Genomic DNA, 13,484 nt, shown 5'->3' on the forward strand with positions numbered 1-13,484 from the left:
CATGACCTGAGCAAAAATCAAGAGTCAGACACTTAATCAACTAAGCCACCCAGGCACCACGATTTGTTTCTTTATTCTTATAAACTTTTTTTTGGCAGGTCTTCAATGAGGTATTCAATAGAATAAAGGGTCATAGAAATAACTGTAAGGCTGTCAGAATTTAACAAAGTTCTTCTAATATGTTCTTCCACTTAGTGCTCTCCTCCCCCTCACTGTTTAAACTTTTTTCCCAAGGACTCTCTTTTCCAATGGGAAAATGATGCTCCAAGAACCCTAAAATGACTTCATCTGGTTCTCACTGGTATTCAAGCAGCACAGCTGAGGCTAGATCCCTGGAGTCCTGTTTTGCAATAGATGATTTAACCTCAATTCTATTCCTTGTAATAAACAGCAAACAAGATCCATATTTCACTTAAATATTATAATTTGAAAAGAATTACATACGTGCTATTCTTTCCTTGAAACACTTGGTTTCTAAAAACATGGAAAGAATGTTCTATTCTGAGTGTGTCAGGAGCTCAGAGATGAGAGCGGATAAATTGTCCCCTGAAATCATTAAAAATGCTGTTAAAAAAGTGTCTTTGACATCTTAATAGGAAAATGACAAAATAAAATGTCAGTAATTCTGCTTCCGTACCTGAGGCTCTATTAGACACACTCTAAATGATGGTGACTAACACCTGCTGTCAGGCATTGCTTTCACATGATATAAAAATTACTGCCCTAAATATCCTAAACAAAGTGGGACGTGTGCATTGGCCATCTGTCTGCTCTAATTGGTTTTTCATTAGAACCCTATGATTTCTTGAGATGTATCCCAGTTTTGTCCCTCTGTTTCCTTAAACTGGTCTGGAAGGGGCGGAGGACTGGCCACCTGGACATGTGTGGGGCACTCTCCTTCAGAGATCCCGTGAATGAACTTGGATAGTTTCAAGTTTTTGATGGCTCAAGTTCCAACATGGACCAATTCAAGTCAGCAGCCTCAAACTGTAGGCAGCACTTGTGGCAAGGCCCCTGACTGGGCTCTGAGTTAACACCCCGTCCATGTTCACAGGCAGAGGCGCACTTTGTGCTACCCCAGAGTCCTGTGAAAGACCTGGAAGGGAGGAAATTTAACTAGCTCTCGCTGAGATCCAGCCAAGACTCGGGCTCTCCGCTCAGTGTTTTCTGGGTCCTACCATCACCCTCAGCCACCACCCTACCTTCACCTCTAAATGGGAAGGGGAAGTGGGGCAGCAGAGCCCTGAGCCACTGCAGCGGGGGGAACCACAGCGAAAGCTCCGGCGCTTCCGAGTAAGCATCACATTGCTGCACAAATCTGAGCTCTGCTTTCTTTCCATTTCTACTCCCGGCTTACCAGAAGCACTTCCAGACCTCTCCCATCCTCAGAGCACAAAAGATCAAAAGATGCTGAAGTTCAAAAGATCCCCAGAAAGTGAAAACAGATGCAAGAGAAAGGATGAAGGGCACAACCAGAAACTTACAACTCCCATGTTCATTTAGAAAGTCCTTCAAGTAAAACCTTATCACACAGAACAAGAACAGTGTGAAACGTCGCAGAGATTCACACCAGCTGGAAAGCAGACCCTTAGCCATACTGTTGAAGGTGGTGGTAGCGCCAGTTTCTTAGTGACAAAGAATGAGAAACGGATAACCCAACCTCCTGTGTTTCCTTTGCACTTTGTCATTTATCACTGTACATAAATGTTCATAGTTCTCTTGAAAGAGTGCATTTCTAACATTCTCAATAAAACCTTTAGTGGTCCTTGTAAATTCCATTATGAAAGATCCCTTAGTATTGCCATATACAGATATTTGGGGTCAGTGGATCTTATCTGAATATTTTATCCAAGTAGAAGACAGGATTCTGGTATCTATCATGGACCGAGTCAGGTCAGCCACCTGCAAACTGTCTGCCTATGCAACACATTATCCCACCATCCTCCAGGAGAAAGTGTAGAACCAGGCTTCTCTCTAACTCCTAAAGGAGGAAACAATCAACACACCTGTAATTGCAAGGTCACTTCACCATATTATGTACTCCCCTCCCCCGGGCCAAGACACTGTAGGAAAATGAAACAAGGAAGAAAGGGTGGAAAAGGAACAGGAAATCAGAAGAGGCCCACGGGTGAGCAGTCTGGTTTTTGAGCAACAGCCGAAGATAGGGAGAGTGGTTTATTTATGGAAAGGGAGATGAGAGGCATTATATGCTTTCAAGTGTCTGAATGAAAAGGAAACGTGTTTAGGGGCGCCTGGGTGGCTCAGCGGGTTGAGCCGCTGCCTTCGGCTCGGGTCATGATCCCAGGGTCCTGGGATCGAGCCCCGCATCGGGCTCTCTGCTCAGCGGGGAGCCTGCTTCCTCCTCTCTCTCTGCCTGCCTCTCTGCCTGCTTGTGATCTCTCTCTGTCAAATAAATAAAATCTTTAAAAAAAAAAAAAAAAAGAAAGAAAAGGAAACGTGTTTAAAGGACACTGGAGGTGGGAGTCTTCCAAGTGTATCCCAAACCTAAGATCTGTGATGGTCTGGGAGAAATTTTAGATTGGCTGGAAAGATAGAACTCATCCTCATAAAAGAATATACATTATATTTTAAAGTATCTTATCAAAGCCTGCAAACTAATGAGTATGAGTAGAAAAAGACCCACGTATCAGGGAGATGGATTTTGGTTAGAGTTTTTATGACAGCGAGGGGGCTTGAAAAAGATCTTTGCCTATACATCAAATGCACTTTTCTTTGTCCTGTGTTACACAAAGAATGGGTGACACTCATCTCCTGAAATGCAATGGAGGGGTGAGGAGGGAGAGAAGCCTGGATTCTGAAACAGGCAACACCACCCTTTAGTTGTAAGACATGGGATGGGTTACTTATCTCCTGTAAACAAAGATATCTACCTTCTAAGGAGAACAAAAGCAGGGAACAAATGTGATGGCCCCAGCACCATGCTGGAACACAGTAGATCAATACACACTTATCCTTTTCTTTTTAATCTCAGAAATTGTATTTTAATCTCAGAAATCGTAAACTTCAATTTGGTAAGTATTTATGAAGCTTTCAGGAGGTGCCACACTATGGGACCCTGGGGACTAAAGAGAAATGAGTATAACAATATGACCCTTTTCACCAGCTTGAGCTACCCATAGAGTTGGCTTGACCCTGTATAATCACATTGGCAGGAAGCCCAGTTATCCCTCTGGAGAACTCTCACCAGCCCTATCACAATCATATAAAGATCCTGGAGGCTCACTGATCTCAAAAGGGGTTAGTCCATCTGCCAAATGAGTATGAAACACTGGGATGCATGATCACACCACCAATGCTTGCTGATCTCTGGTCCAACATTACCCAGAGTATAATCTATGGCCACCTTCCTGCCGATGCTGCCGAGCCCCTGAACAGCCTATGAGGTTACCCCACACAGGTGCCATGGTTACAATTCTCTCTCATACATGAACATTAGCTAATGTTTTTCAAAGCACAGCCTTACTTTCTGTGTGCTGGAACAAGTCCCTCCCTCAACCAAAGGAACCCTTGGGCTGTCCTCTACCTTGGTAATCAAGAATTCAAGAGCAAATGTCAACAAACTACACTTCTGTGGGTCAATTCCAGGCCACTATCTACTTCACTATGACTCATGAGCTAAAAAAGGTTTTCACATTTTTTAATGGTTAAATAATATGTTTTCAAAAGAAGAAGACTATTAAGTGACATGGGAAAAAATTACGTAAATTTCAAATTCCAGTGTCTATAAAGAGAGTCTTGTTGGAAAACGGCCATGCTTATTCACTTACATATTGTTTATGGTTCAGTTGGCATTACAATAGCAAAGTTGCTTCCTGAGTTATTATAATAGAAATTATATGGCCTGCAAGTCTAAAGTGTTTGCTGACCTCTAAGTTAGAGACTCAGTCCCTTCCCTGTCAAGCAACCTCGGCCCCTTATCCAAATTAATCCATCATTCCCTCCAGAGTTGTGCAAACATAGAGAAGACAGAAATTTTTGCTGTGCAGAAACATCCCAAAGGGAGTAGTGCACTTTTTGCCTAAGGCAAAAGTATGAACCCACCTCACATTTTTCTGACAAAGATGGCAAGTAGAACACGAAAGTGTTTCCAGAGGGCTCACAATCTCTGCTTACTTAGAGAACCAGATCAGAGTTTCTACAAAATAAATAAATAAATCCCTTTCTATTCGCTCCCTGATACTTCTCATACCAAAACATAACATGCAGATTAATGATACAAGAAAGAACTCTGTACCCACCCAAAAAGAAAGGTTGGGCTAGTCAGCAGGAGAATTCTTGGAGATCCTTTATTTTAATGTACTTGTAACTAGAAAAAAAAAAGGTGGTAAAAAACAAATAAAATCTTTAAAAAAAAAAAACCCACTGTGGGTTTGACACTTAGTCTGAGATCTCCTAATCAGCTGGCATTTGCCAGTGCTGCACAAACTTGGCTGGGCATCAGAACCACCCAAGCGCCATTGTTAAAAGATTGCTGCCCACACTTCACCCACAGAAAGGTTGGTTCTGGAGGTCTGGGTTGGGCCAGGGAGTTGATAATTTTTTTTTAAGATTTTATTTATCTATTTGACAGATAGAGATCACAAGTAGGCAGAGAGGCAGGCAGAGAGAGAGAGGAAGGGAAGCAGGCTCCCCACTGAGCAGACAGCCCAATGCGGGGCTCGATTCCAGGATTCCAGGACCCTGAGATCATGACCTGAGCCCAAGGCAGAGGCCTTAATCCACTGAGCCATTCAGGCACCCCACACACAAGTATTTTTAAAGTTTAAAATTTACTTTTAAATCTGTAATTTGTACATGAGCTCGTGAAGGAGTTCAAGGATTACAAATACCCTGGAATTCACACATAAAATTATTTCTGGGATAGGGAAAAGTCTCTTATGATCAAAATGCAATTTTATTTTTGTCTCTGGTCACACATTGAAATCACATGGGGAGCTTTAAAGATTCCGATGCTTAAGCCTTACCCTCAAATATTTTTTGTTTGTTTGTTTGTTTGTTTTTCATCTAATGCATGGCATGGGCCTTGGGACTTTTGAAAACTCCCTCGTGATGCTAATGTGAAGTCAAGATTGAGAATCCAGCTTTATCCACTATGCAGTGGGAGCACTGTGTGCCTGAATGAAGGTTTGGGTGAATCCCTGCCTTCCTGGCAGCTCTCAGATGATAGGGCCCTTTTGCTCACTTTCGTATAAAATACAGTTTCGATTCAGTAATTTGAAGATCCAAACTTCTACAGACAGCAAGCATCTCAACATCCCTATGTACCTTAGCATTTAATCCTTGCCCTCCTTCAGCTCACGTCGTTTGGAGTTGAGGAGCGAGGGCGGGGCCAGCCCCTGCTCTTACTTGCTCTGCCCACCTGCTCCCACACTTCGTTCTGGTTGCACAGAGGCGGGGGTAGATGGAAGAGGTGGGGGACGATGAGGAGCCAGAATGGTTCTGATTTGGCTGGGGGGTTTCTTTGGAGTCTGAGGGCCTGGCAGATGGTAAAGCCCCCACTGGGCCCAGCAGATGTTGAGCTGTCTCTCTTCTAAATGAGGCTCTTTTATAGTCTCTGAGATTTCCATGTTGGGATCCCTCTGCCCTGAGGTTTTCCCGGTTTTGAACTCCTTCCCCCATTTTTTTGCATCTTGAAGTCCATGCCAGCCTCTTCTGTCTGAGGATTCTTTGCTCCGGTGTGAGTCTCAAGATGAAGTCTCCCCTCTGGCCCCTTCTGGTCCAGGAAAATGTTGGCACATCCCCTGAAGCATGCGCCCCAAGCTCTACCATATAAGCACTTAGGCTTTTTATTGCTCTTTCCAATTCCTGGCCCCAATCACACTCAGTGCCGCATCTCTTAACTTTATCAGGCCACACAAGGCTGAGAACACATTTCAGAGCCCTCCAGGGCTTCAAGTAGATGCATTTAATGGCAGAATGAGGGCCGTGTGGGTGGAAGGGAGACCACCGGGTGAGTAGGACATAAGGTCACAGGAACAGAAGTCAGGGTATAGAAGGACCTAATGAGCCAAAGTAGGGACTTTGGATTTTATTCCAGCTGCATGGGGGGGGGTCCACTGGAAAGCTTTCAGCAGGGGAGTAACCTCATCTAATGTACAGTAGAGTGGATTTTGGGGGGACAGGAGCAGAAGTGAGGCTGAATCAGGAAGCACCTCTATAAGACCCTCTCCATGGCCCTACCCCAGCTGGGTGGAACTTCCCCTACCCCATCCCGCCTACAGGTCCCGAAGATTCTTGGCTCCTTCCTTTATTCTAACCCTCTGCTCACACCTGAAAAAGCATGGCAGAGGCTCATCACAGCTTACAAACTCTCCACACCGGTCCCAAGAATCTCATTTTTAAAAAGAGTTATAAGTGATCTAATTCGCGGGAAGGAAATACAACTACGCAAACAGAATAATCTATCAGCCCACTCAAGTCTGGGCCCACAGAATCCTTTCAAGACTTTCTTCTGGTTAGGACCACCAGACATTCTGATGACCGCACAGAGCAAACAAGCACTCCACTGTGAGACAGACACCGGCCTGGGTGCCAAGTCCTTGGTGTTGAACAATGTAAATGACTTCAGGGGTCTCCAACTCGACAGCTGGAACTCTGTAGAACTCAGTGAACAATAGCAAATCGAACACTTAACAGACTTCGTCAGGCATGGAGTGAGCTGCAGTCACCACCACCGTGGTCACTGGACCTCAGTGTGAAGGGTTGTCTTGGCAGTGATCACTCTCCCCAAATGGGTCAGACAGGTTTGTCCCTTCTTGGTAAAAACAAAGAGTGCCCTCTTCTGCCCAGCAGCAGAACTTCTCCACAAAGCCACAGCCTCACAGAGTAACTGGAACTTTAGTTAGGTCGGAATGGGTCTTGCAAAATGGGCCAAAGAAACTGAAAACCACCACTGATGAGCCAGGGAGCCATTTGTAGGAAAGCTGTCACTCTGACTCTGCCCTAAATTCATGTCCCAATTTTATAAGTATCCTATTTTAACTGTAGAAAAGATGATGAAAAGATTTAAATCATAGGGTAAGTTCCATCTATCAAAATGGCAAAAAAAAAAAAAAAAGAAAAAAAAAAAAGAGAGAGAGAGAGAGAAAAGATAAAATTAAAGTGCTTAAATTTTATATTGTTGCAATGAAGAGGAAGTATTATTCTTGGCATGGCATAGAATATTAGTTCAAGTTCTCGGAGAAACAATCTGTCAATACATTACAATTTTTTTTAATCTCTTATTATATGTTAGTCCAGTAATCTTATATTTGGGAACATTTCCTAAGAAAACAGACCCAAAGGAAATAAAGTAGTATGTATAAAGATGTTTACAGCAGTGTCACACTTCATTATTTTAGAGTATAAAACTGTAAAAACTCACATACAAGTAGCAAGCAGGAAAGAAATGGTTATATGAAGTATAGCATGGTATTATAATGCTTTACTATAAAGCCGTTTGGCAGTGTAGTTTCAGGAACAAGCATAATGTCTGTGCTGTGTATATGACTCTGGAAAATACAGAAGACAAAATGCTGTTTATCCCCAAGTATAGTGCAAGTGAATACAATGGCAAAAGATTTTAAAGTAAATAGAGTTTAATATTCACTCTTGTCTATACAACTGATCAAGTATAAAACAATAAAAATAGAAAAGGGAGAGAAAACCAGACCAAAAAAAACTGTTAGCTATTATCTCAAGCTTCAGTCTTCTCAAACCATCATCTTCTGCTTTGGAAGCCAAGGAAATTTATTTTATTATACTAATAATTTGTTAATAGAGTATATTTGCTTACTAATATATAAGAAAGCAAAATAGCCGTTAGAAAGCTATGCCAAATTTACTTTCTCATCTCTTAAACACACAGCTTCACACTTTTGGCTCACTGAGACATAGCCTAAGAAAATTCTAGATCCATGTGTTAGTATTTATACGCTCCAATCTAAGGCTAAAACCCAAGTTTATGAAGAAGGTTCAGTAATATGAAAATCAATCTAAAAATGACAGAGAGTTTCATGAAACCTCTGATAAGGCTCAAATATGAGAGTTTGCTGGAGGCATTCCATATTGAGCATTCAGGCAAAAACAGTAAGCTTTTTTACAATTCTCATTATTAAGCTCACAATATGTTCTCAGTTCTGGCCTGCAGGGATTTAAAGTGTGAGTTTGAAATGCCTAACAAGACACAAGCCTTTGTGAGGGCTCAACTATCTCTCTTCTAGAAGGACCAGGCAGTAGTTCAAAATTTATCGTGCATAGGAATCTACATGAGGAGTTGTTAAAATTTCCAATTCCTAGACCTCTTTTGCCAGAGATCCCATGGAGGTCTGGGGCAAGGCCAAGAAATCTTCATTTTAACGAAATCCACAGGGGGTCCTACCGCAGGCGACCCACCCTGCACTTGAACAAACACTTGTGCAACAGAGTGTAGGGCTGCTTCAATTAACCCCTTGAAAAGTTGTGGATGAGGGGCACCTGGGTGGTTCAATCAGTTAATCATCTCCTTTCGCCTCCCGTCATGGTCCTGGGATCAAGTTCAGCATCGGGCTCCTTGCTCAGCGGAGAGCCTGCTTCTCTCTCTCCTTCTGCTGCTCCCCCTACTTGTGTTCTCTCTCTGTCAGATAAATAAAATCTTTAAAAAAAAAAAAAATTGTGAGTCTCCTTTGAGCTAGGATTCCAACCAAGTTTTAACATCTCCAATTACCAAAATCCTACTCTCAGCTTCCACTGTCTCTTACCTGGACTCTCTTGTACTGCCTTCCTCCAGGGTTTCCCTGCTCCAACACAGCCATCACAGTGACCCTTTTGAAGCCCAAGCCAGAAGATTGTTCCTCCGCTGCTCAGTCCCCTCCCAATTCTTAACCATGACCTACAAGGCCCCAATTACCTTGTTCCTAGCTACCTCCCTCTCCCTCTTTCCTTCTCCCTCTCCACCCCACACACAATGATGTCCTTGCTGTACTTCTAAGATACTCAGTGTGTCCCACCTCAGGGCCTTTGCACTTTCTGATCCCTTAGACTGGAATTCTCTTGCAGCAAATACCTTCCTGCTTATGCTTTTACTTCATGATCACCTTAAAGAGATGCTCTCTTTGAGTGACCTAGACCCCATCACCTTCTTTCCTCTATTTTTGCTTTGGCACTCACTGCATGACACCTGCTATATATTTGTGTGTTGGTGAGAGCAGTGGCTTCATCTGTTGTCTGCATTACTCAGTTCCAGCAGCTATGGGCATACGAGGCATATAATACTAAGGAATGAACACGTGTGGGGATTTCACAGGTGGGGACTATGGGAAATATGATATAGGTAGAATCCATTGGAGTCTACTTGGAGAATCCAACTTTAAATACAAAGGAGGAATGTCTACTCTGCCGGTTCTGCTACATTACTGGATGTTGAATGAGATCATCATTTAAAAAAATAGATGAATGCAGAAAGAATTTCAGATATATTTTTTTGAATGTTTAAGATTCCTTGGTGTTGCTGGTATCTTTTACAGTTTTCTTAATGGCTATTTAAACGAGGTGTCTGCAGAGGTTGATGAAATTAAAACCCCAGAGCTCCTCATCTGTGCAGGCCCTTGTGAGAGCAGGGAAACCCTGGAGCTGTGGAATGTTCCAGGTGGGGAGGGAAAGATGGGTTGCACTCAGGAAGCTTCCCTATGTAAGCAATTCTGGTAAATTTCCTAGTAAGTTCTCAGGAAAAAAAAAAAAAAAAAAGACTCCTAAGTCTCTAAATTTCCAATATTTATCAGAATTTTCTTTTCTGGTTGTAAGTATTGATCTTTGTTCCCAATCTTGTATTTGTATTTTTTTTTTAATTTGTTATTTTTCCTAAAGGGGTCCTGTGTAATATGTATGTATCTTTGTGTATGTGTTGATCTTGACTTCTCACTGACGTTGGAAACTCCTCTGGAGATGGGATTATTTTTTATACTTTCTCTGTCTCCCAGGGGTAGAACTGAGTTTGCAGGAAAAACCCAGCTAATGCCATGTCCCTCAGACCCCTGCATGGACCATACTGCTGGGGGGGGGGGGTGGGTAGTGTAAAGGTTTTAGCGAGAAACAAGGGCTCCATTCCCAACTTACTACTTTAAAACCCAAAGAAATTTCTTTAACAGTCTACATTGACATCATTATATGTATCTTAAAAGATAATACATTTTGGGGGCGCCTGGGTGGCTCAATGGGTTAATGCCTCTGCCTTCGGCTCAGGTCATGATCTCAGGGTCCTGAGATCGAGCCCCACATGGGGCTCTCTGCTCAGCCGGGAGCCTGCTTCCCCCCCCCTCTCTCTGACTGCCTCTCTGCCTCCTTGTGATTTGTCTGTCAAATAAATAAATAAAATCTTTAAAGAAAGAATATTGGCAATTGCATATTACAAGTAAAAGAAGCTCATTTAAAAAAAAAAGATAATACATTTTTATTTTAAAGATTTAAAAGTTATGGCTCGCTGATTCCATATGTTTTTGAGTGAATACATATCTACAAAGTAATTATAGAAAAACACAGGGATGGGGTTTTTTGGTAAGAAGTGAGAAAAAGTGAGAAGTGTTTGATAAAGATCCAGTTCAGACTTAGCTATTTATAATGAAGACTCATTGGCTTGTATCTCTTATTTCATACAATTTTATTTATCAGTAATGGAACTTAATGAAGAAAGGTTCTTCTTATGCACTTGGGGTTTGTTTTTTTTTTAAGATTTTATTTATTTATTGGACAGACAAGAGATCACAAGTAGGCAGAGAGGCAGGCAGAGAGAGGAAGGGAAGCAGGTTCCCTGCTGAGCAGAGATCTCCGGGCTCTATCCCAGGACCCTAGGATCACCAACTGAGACGAAGGCAGAGGCTTTAACCCACTGAGCCACTCAGGCGCCCTGAGTTTTGTTTGTTTGTTTTTTTAATTTGAGAATTAAATTGCTTTTAATTAATTTAAAAAAAAGAAATCTCTCCAATTTTCACATCAGGGCAAGAAAGAAAAAAATTAATCACTACTTAAATGGAAAACTTCAGCCAGGCCCACAGAAATAAAACTTCTATATTTCTTTTCACAAATATATTCTCTAGAAAAATGAGGAAAATAAAATATAAAACATGCCAAATTGAATTTTTCAAATTATGAAATTTTAAATAAAACTGTATAAAGCTATTAAGGCACAAACCTACAAATAAAATCAATCATAACACCAAATAATTTAGACTAGTATCTAACAGTAATATGTTAATTTCAACCTACATTTCAACATCATGTGTGTAATAGACTATTACTAAACCAGAGTTGATTATCTTTTATGACCTAAGGATAGATTAGAGCGTTAATAACCACAATAGTTTAAAATTATGATAATTCAATCCATTAGGACAAAATTTAAAATTTCAATCAGATAATAAATCTGGTCAGGAAATTTACTCTTGACAGAGAAAGCAATGTGACTTCATAAATTGACTAGCAATACAAACAATATAGAGCTAATAGAGAAAAACAAAGTATATTCTAGAGTACATATTCTAAAAATCATAATTCAAACTCTAAAACAGTTTATCTCAAATACATTTCTTCCAGACCTTATAGTGTAACAGAAAGATTGGCTGAATCTTAAGTCCTTTATGTTTTGGGACAAATCAAACCATATCATCTATACAGAAGGCAATAAAGTACTTATATTTAATTCTGTAGGAGCACCTGAGTGGCTCAGTGGGTTAAGCATTTGCCTTGGGCTCAGGTCATGATCCCAGAGTCCTGGATCGAGTCCTGCATCGGGCTCCCTGCTCAGCAAGGATCCTGCTTCTCCCTCTCCTCCCCACTTGTGCTCTCTGTCACTATCTCTGTCTCTGTCTCTGTCTCTCTCTCAAATAAATAAAATCTTAAAAAAAAAAAAATTCTGCTCAGTGGGGAACATGCATCTCACCAATCCCAAAGCAAGTCATTTAGAATCAAATTTGAAAGAAAAGGTACTAACTTCATCTCTGATCCTTATGAGAGGTCAGGCCTGATCCCAACTAGCTAATGCTATTAAGATGCAACTTCTGAAGAAGGGTTAGTAACTCAGGTTTAATTAGAAGTTTGTGAAGCCTAGACCATGATATCTATCCTCCACAAAGTCAAAGGCTCCATAAATATCAATGAATGTTGAGAACAATCTTGTGCCATTCCAATAGTTTTTTTCTCCAGAAAGTGATAAGGTGCAGAGCAATAATCAATGGTGAAAGAAGTTCCTATGTGGAATTTAAGAAACAAAACAAACAACCAAAGGGGAAAAAAGTCAGAGAGAGGTGTGAGGAGGGGCAAACCAAGAAACAGACTCTTAACTACTGAGGTCTGGTGGTTATCAGAGGGGAAGTGGGGATGGGATTCATGACATAGTGATGGGGATTAAAGAGAGCACTTGTGATGAGCACTAGGTATTGTATGAAAGTGGTGAATCACTACACTGTACACCTGAAACTAATATTACACTTTCCGTTAACTAACTGGAATTTAAATAAAAAAAAAATGTTTTTAAATAGTGAAGTAAGGCATAGTGCCTCTGACCCAAGTTTTCCCTTGTTACTATCTATATTACCAGAACCTCCTGCAAGGTTTTATTTTACCAGAGGGTTTGGAGAAGCAATAATAAACTTGTAATAACATTAATATTTCATAAGCTACCTGGTGCCCTCTATAATATTTCCATCTGGCATCTACTTCTAAAAGTTGGCCAAAGTATATTCACGCAATTGTCTTTTCAAACAAGGAGTTATAAATGCAATGCCAGGATTTGTTTAATACGCAACTCAAGAAATGTAGCTGTCATTCTTCCACAGTCTGCTGATATGAAAGGAGAGATGGTGTGTGGGGGTGTAGGTGAGCGGGGTGTGTGTATGTCCACATGGGCTCACATGTACACACCCACTTCTCCAGAACAAAGTGACTAATGGAATTTGACGACCTCCACTTCATCTCACTCTCCAATTACACAAACGCATTGGTCAGATTATAAAGACAAGATAATTCTAGAATAGTTCTTTCAAAGCTTAAAGTGAAGGTGAAAGATTATTTTTTTACCCAGCTCAGAATATTCACCCTGAAATTGTCATTGGTTAGGAGAGCCTAACTGACAGGATTCTCTCTTGGAGATTGCCATGAATCAAAACTATAACCAGAGGCCCCATGATAACATGAGGAAAGTGGTATGTCTGAGATGAGGAGTTTCCTCAAATTGTGCTCTGCCATGATGTCAGATGGGCTCCTGGCAATCTCTGGTGCATTCCCATTACTCACCGCCATCCCTAATGGACTATTTCCCTCACTTTCACTCATTTTTTTTTCCTCTGGCCTCTCTTCATTACCTAGCTTAGATCTTTGTCTCTGTGTTTTCTTTCCCCTCTGCCTGAGGGTTGACATTGTCACCTGGCCTCAAACTGGCTTTTAGCATTGTAGCTTCTGAACCACCTGGTTCAGTCATTCTCAATCATTTTCTATTCTGAAATATGTGAGGGAAG

This window comes from Mustela nivalis (genome assembly GCF_964662115.1).
Source record: "Mustela nivalis genome assembly, chromosome: 4".
NCBI classification, from domain to species: Eukaryota; Metazoa; Chordata; class Mammalia; order Carnivora; family Mustelidae; genus Mustela; species Mustela nivalis.